Below are 9,108 nucleotides of genomic sequence, written 5' to 3' on the forward strand. Positions count from 1 at the left end.
ATGATCAGTCTATAATTTTAATAGTAGGTTTATTTTAACAGTGAGAGACAGAATAACAACAAAAATATCCAGAAAAAACGCATTTCAAAAAAGTTATATATTGATTTGCATTTTAATGAGTGAGATAAGTTTTTGACCCCTTCACAAAACATGACTTAGTACTTGGTGGCAAAACCCTTGTTGGTAATCACAGAGGTCAGACGTTTCTTGTAGTTCACCACCAGGTTTGCACACATCTCAGGAGGGATTTTGTCCCTCTCCTCTTTGCAGATCCTCTCCAAGTCTTTAAGGTTGAGGCTGACGTTTGGTAACTTGAACTTTTAGCTCCCTCCATTTTTTCTATGGGATTAAGGTCTGGAGACTGGCTAGGCCACTCCAGGACTTTAACCGCTTAAGGACCAGCTGCCGTCATTATACTGCTGCAGGTCGGCTCGTTCCTGCAAATCCCTGTAGCTGTAAGTCGGTCCCTGTAACAGCTATAGCAGGCGTGCACGCCTGTTGCATGGCGGGGAGCTGTTGCGCGTGAGAGCCAGAACGGGGATCTGTCAGTGTAAACAAACAGATCCCCGTTCTGACAGTGAAGTACAGAGTGATCGTCTGTTCCTAGTGATCAGGAACAGCGATCTCTCTGTACTCCCAGTCAGTCCCCTCTGCCCAGAGTTAGATACACCTCCCAGGGAACACATTTAACACCTTGATTGACCCCTAGTGTTAACCTCTTCCCTGACAGTGTAATTTATATAGTAATCAGTGCATTTTTATAGCACTGATCGCTGTATAAATGTCACTGGTCCCAAAAAAATGTGTCAAAAGTTTCTGATCTGTCCGCCACAATCCTGCTAAAATGAAAAAAAAAAAAAAAAAAAACGCTGATCACCGCCATTACTAGTAAAGAAAAAATTTAAAAAATGAGTAATAAAAATGCCATAAATCTATCTCCTATTTTGTAGACACTATAACTTTTGCCCAAACCAATCAATATACACTTATTGTGATTTTTTATCAAAAATATGCAGAAGAATACATATTCGTCTAATCTGATGAAGAAATTAGTTTTTTGGTTTTTTTTGGATATTTATTATAGCAAAAAGTAAAAAAAACCACAAAACTTTCACCCAGGTCTCCTCTGAATCATGTTTTCTTGAGCAGGGGACATTGCACCAAGCTGCTTTGCGATGGTCTTGTAGCCCATTTCAGCCTTGTGTAGCTCTACAATCTTGTTCCTGACATCCTTGGACAGCTCTTTGGTCTTGGCAATGGTGTAGAGATTGGAATATGATTGAATGTGGACAGGTGTATTTTATACAGGTAACAAGCTGAGATTAGGAGCACTCCCTTTAAGAAAGTGCTTCCAATCTCGGCTCGTTACCTGTATAGAAGACACCTGGGAGCCAGAAATCTTGGTGATTGATTCTATGCAGAGCTGCACCAGATTTTGTACTCTCCAGTTTTAGTAAACAACCCCTTATGTGTCCATGCACACACAGGCTTTTATCTGTGTTTAGTGGCAGGGGCTCTTAGAGGCAGGAAAAAAAAAAAAAACACACTGCCAGTGTGTCCAGAAGCAGCAGAGTTTGGGCAGAAAGAAACACTTGGTGCTACAAAAAACTGCCAAAAGCTGCTAAACACGCCTAAATAATTTATTTATTCTGGTCAATAAAATGAAATAACACCCAGACAAACTTATACAAGTGTCAGGCTTGTTTTCTGCAAAAACGCTGCTTGCTTCTATGAGAGTTATAAAATTGTCCTGTGTGCATGAGGCCTAAAGAAGAGTTTAGATCAGATTGTAACATCAGTAGCCAGCTTAACAGCAGCGCTATTACACTCATTACTGCCACTGGCCATGCTTCTGCAACACACACCTGAAATATTCCTGTCAAACTGACAGCTGAGTCCCAAAGATATACCTCTAGACTGGGCACAGTGAGGGGAAATAGGGTGTAGGAAGAACGACCTTAGGGCACAAATGAGCACTATGTTCTTAGGCTGTTGGGACACAGAGGCTGTTAGGAAAGCTATACAAAAATGGCCTCCCCCCAATTTATAATTAGCGTGAAGTAAGGTGCACATGGAAGGGCTTTGCACAGTACAAACAAAACAAAAGTTTTCCCAGCACACTTACCAGCTAACCAGCAAAAAAAAAAAATTGACCCTGTATAACAATTTGCCTTAAAAACAGAAGTTAGAAATTAATTGCTCATATTTGAAAATACATGTTAAAACTGCTCTGCCTTGTCAAGGCTCCTCTGTGAACTGCTGTCCTAACGCTAACCTTGGAGCGTCTTCATACTGGAGCATATACAGCAGCGGATAAATTAAGGGCAGGTATGCCTGGGGGCAGCCCATTCCTCCTTAGAGGACACATTAGAAGCTCAGTAAGAGCACAATGGCAGCTGAAGGTGTCAAATGTGTTTCCACTCCAATTATAGCAAGCTATACAAGAATAAGAGGTGGGTTATTACAGTAACCTGAAGCCAGCAAAACACAGGATACACATTTGCAGCATTTTTTTTTTTTTTTTAATCAAACAGGATTGATTTATTAGAGAATCCAAAGAGCAGAACAATTACCAAGTGGGGCACATTTTTACATGGGTCCTGTATGGCAAAAATAAGTGTTTTTTCTTCTTTTTTTTTTTTTACGAAGCTTTAGCTTTAAGGATAGGAAACATTTCTGTGAATTTACTAAAACTGACGCAGGCAAAATCTGGCTGTGCATAGTAACCAATCAGCTTCTACCTTCAGCTTGTTCAGTTAAGCTTGGAACATAAAAGATAGAAGCCGATTGGTTGCTATACACAGCTGCTCCAGTTTTAGTAAATACTCCCCAATGCCCAGTATGTGAATTTGATAGTAAGGGCCAGTTCACACTAAACTGCAGCAGTTTAGTGTATGGGCAGCTATTTGTTCCATTTGCAGAGAGCCAGTGGTGTAGCATGTCTGCATTTTATTGCAGCTCACTACACTGCACCTCTGGGGTGTCCTGCAGTGTGAACAGGACACATAGAAAACATTTGATCTCTGTGTGTCCTAACAGTGACCTGTATTCATCCAGGATGGTAAAATGCTGGTCATTGCAGTATATGTGAACAGGGTCTAAGTACATTGTCTTATTCTATTATCTTTTATATGGGTGGCACAATGCGGGGAATTCATTGTCTCTGACACGCTTTTGAATACTGAGATGCCTCCACATGACAAATGTTGGCGTCATATTCATGTAACATCATGTAGACAGACACTGCACCCTCAGTGCAGCTGTGGGTAAAGCAGAACTTTACCCATAACAACTTGATAAAAAAAAGAATTTGTTTAACAAAGAACAAACATTCCACATTAATAGTTGTGCTACCAAAATTTGTGTGTGCTGTAAATTGCCTCCAGCATTGTTCCTGTTTCTTCTTGCTGGAGGCCATTTTGCTAAAGCCCAGAGCCGCAGCTGTAAATCATAAAGCGGAACTAAACCTATCAACTCAACAGTTTCAAAAAAATGTTACATTCCTGGAATGCTAACTGTCACATTTGCTTGTGTCCTCAACCAAACTGTCAAACCATGAAATGGCTGGTGTCATAACTGATCACATGTGCAGCACCATGGCAGTTGCAGGAAAAACAGAAGCAGCTTTCTTGCCTGTAAAGGATAGGAGGGTTTTATTCCGCTTTAAGGCCCCTTTCACACTGGGGCGGTGGGGGCGTTGGTGGTAAAACAGCGCTATTTTTAGCGCTGCTTTACCGTCGTTTTTGCGGCAGTATTCGGCCCCTAGCGGTGCAGTTTTAACCCCCGCTGGCAGCCGAAAAAGGGTTAAAACCGCTCGCATAGCCGCGCTGCCCCATTGATTCCAATGGGCAGGAGCGGTTTAGGAGTGGTGAATACACCGCTCCTTCACCGCTCCAAAGATGCGGTTTGCAGGAGTTTTTTTTTTCTCCTGCCAGCGCACCGAGGGCTTTCACACTGAACAAACAGTAGCGCCAGTTTTAGGTCAGTTTGCAGGCGCTATTTTTAGTGCAATAACGCCTGCAAACCACCCCAGTGTGAAAGGGGCCTAAGGCTGTCAGCAGATCAACCTCTACAAACTCAGCAATGGCTAAAAATGGAGAACAACCAGGGTGGATATAAATCAATGATAAAAATCCAAAAATCATTTTTTTTTAATTAAATTTATTTTAATAAAATGCTTTTGAAGTAAACATCTATCTAAAGATAGTTTTCCATTTAAGATACATTAATAATTTAGTTTATGCAGCATGAAATGGAGCTTAGTTATGTAGCATGAGAAAGTATATTCTGCAATATTTACATTTTTGGTAAACTCGTTCAATGAATCCAAGCTCTGCATGCTGAAATAACATGCACTGTATTGATGCACTCACACAATTTTACAGTAACCATGAGATAAGACAAAGTTCAGGAAGATTGTTTTGCAAATCTATGTACACTACAAACTGTATGATTTAATCGCTTCTGATATCACTGTTTTACTAACATGACAGCTTATTATTCTAAATAGGAAACCTTCATTTTGTTTTTTTAGATATTAAAGAGTCTAACTACCAGCAAGAATGAGTCCTTACATTTAAAGAGCACCTGTCATTTCAGATCCATCATGGCAGTGCCTGTTAGCGGGCATCCACTCACCTGCTGCCATCATGTCCCTCACCTTGTTGTGTTACTGCCACATCACCAGCCGCCCCATTAAAGTGAACGGGACTGTCGGTGAGTCAACAGTAGGTCAGAGGAGGAGTCACTGTGGGACAGAGATGACAGTTGCTCTTTAAAAATTATGATTTAAATCGAGTTGATTTAAATCAAATCCACCCTGAGACCAACTGAGCATGTGCAGAGCAGAGCGAGGCTGTGTATTACTGGATTGTGAACAGTATAGGCACTTATTTTTAATGTTTTATATAGCTATACCTGCAAAAGGGACCAGCCTGAAGTGATCTAGCAGTACTTAATTTTCTGACTCAAGTTCCACTTTAAGGAGGAACTCACGCCGACCTCCCAATTTATTTTTTGTCCTGCTCACCTTGTGGTGGCATCTGCACATTTCAGATACTCACCCATCCAGTGAATCCAGCGTTGACCTGCTGAGATCATCTCATGCCCGGCCACAGCTCCGTCCCGAACCGCCATGTTCTCTCTGACCTCATCCAGAGGCCCGCTGGCTCTTCCGGGTTCAGTAGGTGGGCCTCTCGATGACGTGACGATAGGCCCATCCCCTCCTCCTGTTCTTCAATGAAAGGCTTTGCTTCCTGGGAGTTGTGACGTACATGTCCCAGGAGGCACAGCGGGCAGTGTGTACGTCATTCGCCTAAGGCAAGTGACGTGCATGGGGAGGGGAGGCGGACTTTAAATAAAAAGCAAAAAAAACAAAATGCCCTATTCCTGCAGAGGGGAAAAGGGGTGGAGAGGCGGATCTTCTTCGGGTGGATGAAGGTCTGCTTTAAAACACCACCTGCCTCAAAATCACGTACGTCATTCTGTTACAAGTGGTTGCAGCATCACCCCGGTACAGTTTTTTTTTTTTTTTTTTTAGAGCCGATGGTCGCGCCGGTCTGACCGGGCTCTCCCGTTCCATCTGGAGGTCCAAGTGATCAGCTGGCACGTCTGTTGGCTGGCCAGAGACCCAAACAAAGCTGGAATCGGCTTTGATCGGGACTCACATCTAGAAACCCGGAAGTTACGTCACTTCTGGTTTACTGAAGCCGTAGAGGCACCAGATTTATAAAAAATTCTGTATTCAAAACAGCCAATATGGCGTTTTGATTGCTTTTATGCGCAAAAGGAGGGATTTGGGGTCTTATAGACCCCAGTTCCCTTCAAATAAATACCTGACATGTGACTATTACAGTCACAAGGGATGTTTACATTCCTTGTGACAGCAATAAAAGTGATCAAAAAAATACAATAATTAAAAGGGCCAGTGTAAAAATAAAATAAAAAATAAACATTTTAAACCACCCTACCCCTCCATGCTCGTGCGTCAAAGTAAACACATACGTAAGTTGCGCCAGCAAATTTAAACAGTGTTCAAACCACACGTGAGGTAATTGCTGCGATTGTTAGAGCGAATGCAATAATTCGAGCACAAAACCTAATCTGTAATGCTAAATGGGTAACCGTTTTTACAACGCATTGCCTATGGAGAGTTTTAAGTACCGGAGTTTGGCGCCATTCCACGAGCGCAATTTCAAAGCATGACATGATAGGTATCTATTTACTCGGCGTAACATTTCACATTACACAAATAATTTGGGCTATCTTAACTGTTTCGTTTTTTTCTTATAATTCATTCAAGTGTATTTTTTTCCCCAAAAATTGCATTTGAAAAACCGCTGTGCAAATACAGTTTGACAAAGTATTGCAATGACTGCCATTTTATTCTCTAGGGTCTCTGCTGAAAAAACATATATAATGTTTGGGGGTTCTATGTAATTTTCTAGCAAAAAATACTGATTTTTAAAGTGTAAGCAGCAAGTATCAGAAATAGGCTTAGTCTTCAAGTGCCTAATCCTGCGCCTGCAGCTATTACAAAGACAGTTTAGTAGTGAGGAGTTTTGTATATGGGTGCGGGATGGAGTCTAGCGAGGATTCACAGACACTAGTTCCCCATCAGGTCTACTCCCCTTGTGATTAACAGCAGGCAGTGGGTGGATCCTTAGGCTCCATTCACACTAGCGCGTTTTTTGATGCATTTTGCAGAAATGCACGGGAATTTTTTAACATGGGTTCCTATGGAACATGTTCACATCAATGCCTTTTTGTTTCTCTGCATTTTTGGAAAGGGTCAGGGACTTTTTTTCATGCAAAATGCAGCGTTTTGCATGTAATAGAATTCAATGGACAAGCATCAAAAACGCAAGTGCACCGTTTTTGCCGTTTTTTTTTTTTATTTTTTTATTTTTTTTAAGACTGTAAAAAAAAACTATAAAAAAAAAAAAACGCAAAACGCAAATCGTGGCAAAAACGCTGCTCAAAAACGTGGCAAGCATGAAAAACAAACCTCCAAAAACGCTCAAAAGCAACATGCATAGGTGTGAATCGAGCCTCAGACAATAGTTAGCCTAATATTGGCTATAGAATCTGCACAGTGCCTGCTGTCCATCATAAGGACAGAGTGGACCTGACGGGGAACTGGTGTCTGTGAATCCTCCATCCACTGCAGTGTCACTGTTTTCTAGGAGGCTGTCAGGGGTGAAGCCAATAGGGTCCTTAACAACTAGTGATAGGCAGAGGGTAGCGGTGGAAAATGTTCTGCTCTGCGACACTGCATACAGAGATGGGCACTCTGCCTGTCTCTGTACACAGAATAGCTCCTAATTACCTTCAATTTTATTATCTACAAAGTGGAGGCAATTATTCCTGAATTTGGTGCATTTTAATATTGGTGCTATTATAAACTCCCTGAATGTGCTGCATGTGTTGGAAAAGTCTCCAGAATGGGTGGCGGGGATTTATGGACCAACAGCCGACCATCAGTAGAGATATTGTACCTCCAGAAAAAAGTGTCAGTAGAGATATTGTACCTCCAGAAAAAAGTGTCAGTAGGGATATTGTACCTCCAGAAAGCGTCAGTAGAGATATTGTACCTCCAGAAAGCGTCAGTAGAGATATTGTACCTCCAGAAAGCGTCAGTAGGGATATTGTACCTCCAGAAAGCGTCAGTAGGGATATTGTACCTCCAGAAAGCGTCAGTAGGGATATTGTACCTCCAGAAAGCGTCAGTAGGGATATTGTACCTCCAGAAAGCGTCAGTAGGGATATTGTACCTCCAGAAAGCGTCAGTAGGGATATTGTACCTCCAGAAAGCGTCAGTAGGGATATTGTACCTCCAGAAAAGTGTCAGTAGGGATATTGTACCTCCAGAAAAGTGTCAGTAGGGTAATTATACCTCCAGAAAAGTGTCAGTAGGATATTGTACCTCCAGAAAAGTGTCAGTAGGATATTGTACCTCCAGAAAAACGTGTCAGTAAGCGTTACTGAACTCCCCAATATCTGTTAGCAGCTGAGATGTGGCCTGTGTCCCCATTACAGGGGATTGCCATCACTTCCTGACACCAATAATAATAATATGAGATGAGGGTGTGGCTGTTCTTCATATGAAGAAGGATTCCCCGGACAGGACTAGCCGTGTCCTTGCCTGAAGCCATGTATAACATGTCTATATATATTATCATGTGCAGGATAAGCCCGCCCAGGACCCTCATAATAAAAGTTGTGTCCCTCAGTACCCCCGGCCCGTTCTCCGTCCCCTCATAGTGCCGCTCACCTCCCGCACTACACACACCTACTCACCTCACACCGTACTTCCACTAGACTGCCTTCTTCCAGACAAGCCCACTCACACAACCAATGGGGAATCCATACCGGGCGAGGCCTCCGCTCCACACCAATGAATGCGTTCCGGAGCTAAACCAATCAGCACAAAGACTGCCGGCTGCTCACTAGGGGCCGAACTATGGAAGGTAAACAAGGCTCTCGCCAGGCGCCTAAATTAGGACGAGTGCTGAGGGACAGACAGTGATCCGAGCCCAGCACTGCGGGCTCCTGTGAGGAACCAGCCTGTGTTTTGTGAAGGAGCTCACTGGCTGCAGGGAGAAGCTGCAAACACTGGAGGGAGGAAGAACAGGTTCACGGCTGCAGGCCACACTGTCCTCTATACGGCAGACATTTTATTGTGGCTCAAGTCTCTCTCCTGGAGCTGGCATGTCTGGGCTCAGTGACAGTATTACATTGTGACATGTGGGCAGGTGCAGGTTTCTCTCCATCCAGTAGGTGGCACTGTGGCATTATATAAATGGATTGGAATGTGTTGGAAGTCGTCCCCTCATAAATGGGCTGGTGTCTGAGTGACCAGATGTCTGATTGGATGCTGTAAATTCTGCAGCTATCTTGGTGTGAGACCTTATAAAATAGGATGACCAGATGTCCTCGGACTGAGGACACTGTCCCAATGTGACCAATTCTGTCCCCCGTTTTGTCCCCGGCAAGGATGGCGCCAGGCAGGATGTCCTGAACTCGGCGGGGGCCAGGCCGCCTTACAGATGATCAGTGCGGTGGTGGGGGGAGTTACAAGCACCAATTTCCCTGTATAGCTTTCGATGA

The 9,108-nt window shown here is 43.1% G+C and overlaps 1 protein-coding gene across 1 annotated transcript in view; it reads right to left on the reverse strand.

Annotated features, from left to right (window-relative positions):
- SLC25A19 (solute carrier family 25 member 19) overlaps positions 1-8,608 on the reverse strand; it is a 34,964-nt gene extending 26,356 nt beyond the window's left edge. Inside the window, exon 1 of the mRNA XM_073608150.1 lies at positions 8,299-8,608. The gene's annotated coding sequence lies outside the window, so the exon portion shown is untranslated. The remainder of the gene's footprint in view (positions 1-8,298) is intronic.
- Between the last annotated feature and the right edge of the window lie 500 nt (positions 8,609-9,108).

The sequence above is a fragment of the Aquarana catesbeiana genome, linkage group LG12 (assembly GCF_042186555.1).
Source record: "Aquarana catesbeiana isolate 2022-GZ linkage group LG12, ASM4218655v1, whole genome shotgun sequence".
NCBI classification, from domain to species: domain Eukaryota; kingdom Metazoa; phylum Chordata; class Amphibia; order Anura; family Ranidae; genus Aquarana; species Aquarana catesbeiana.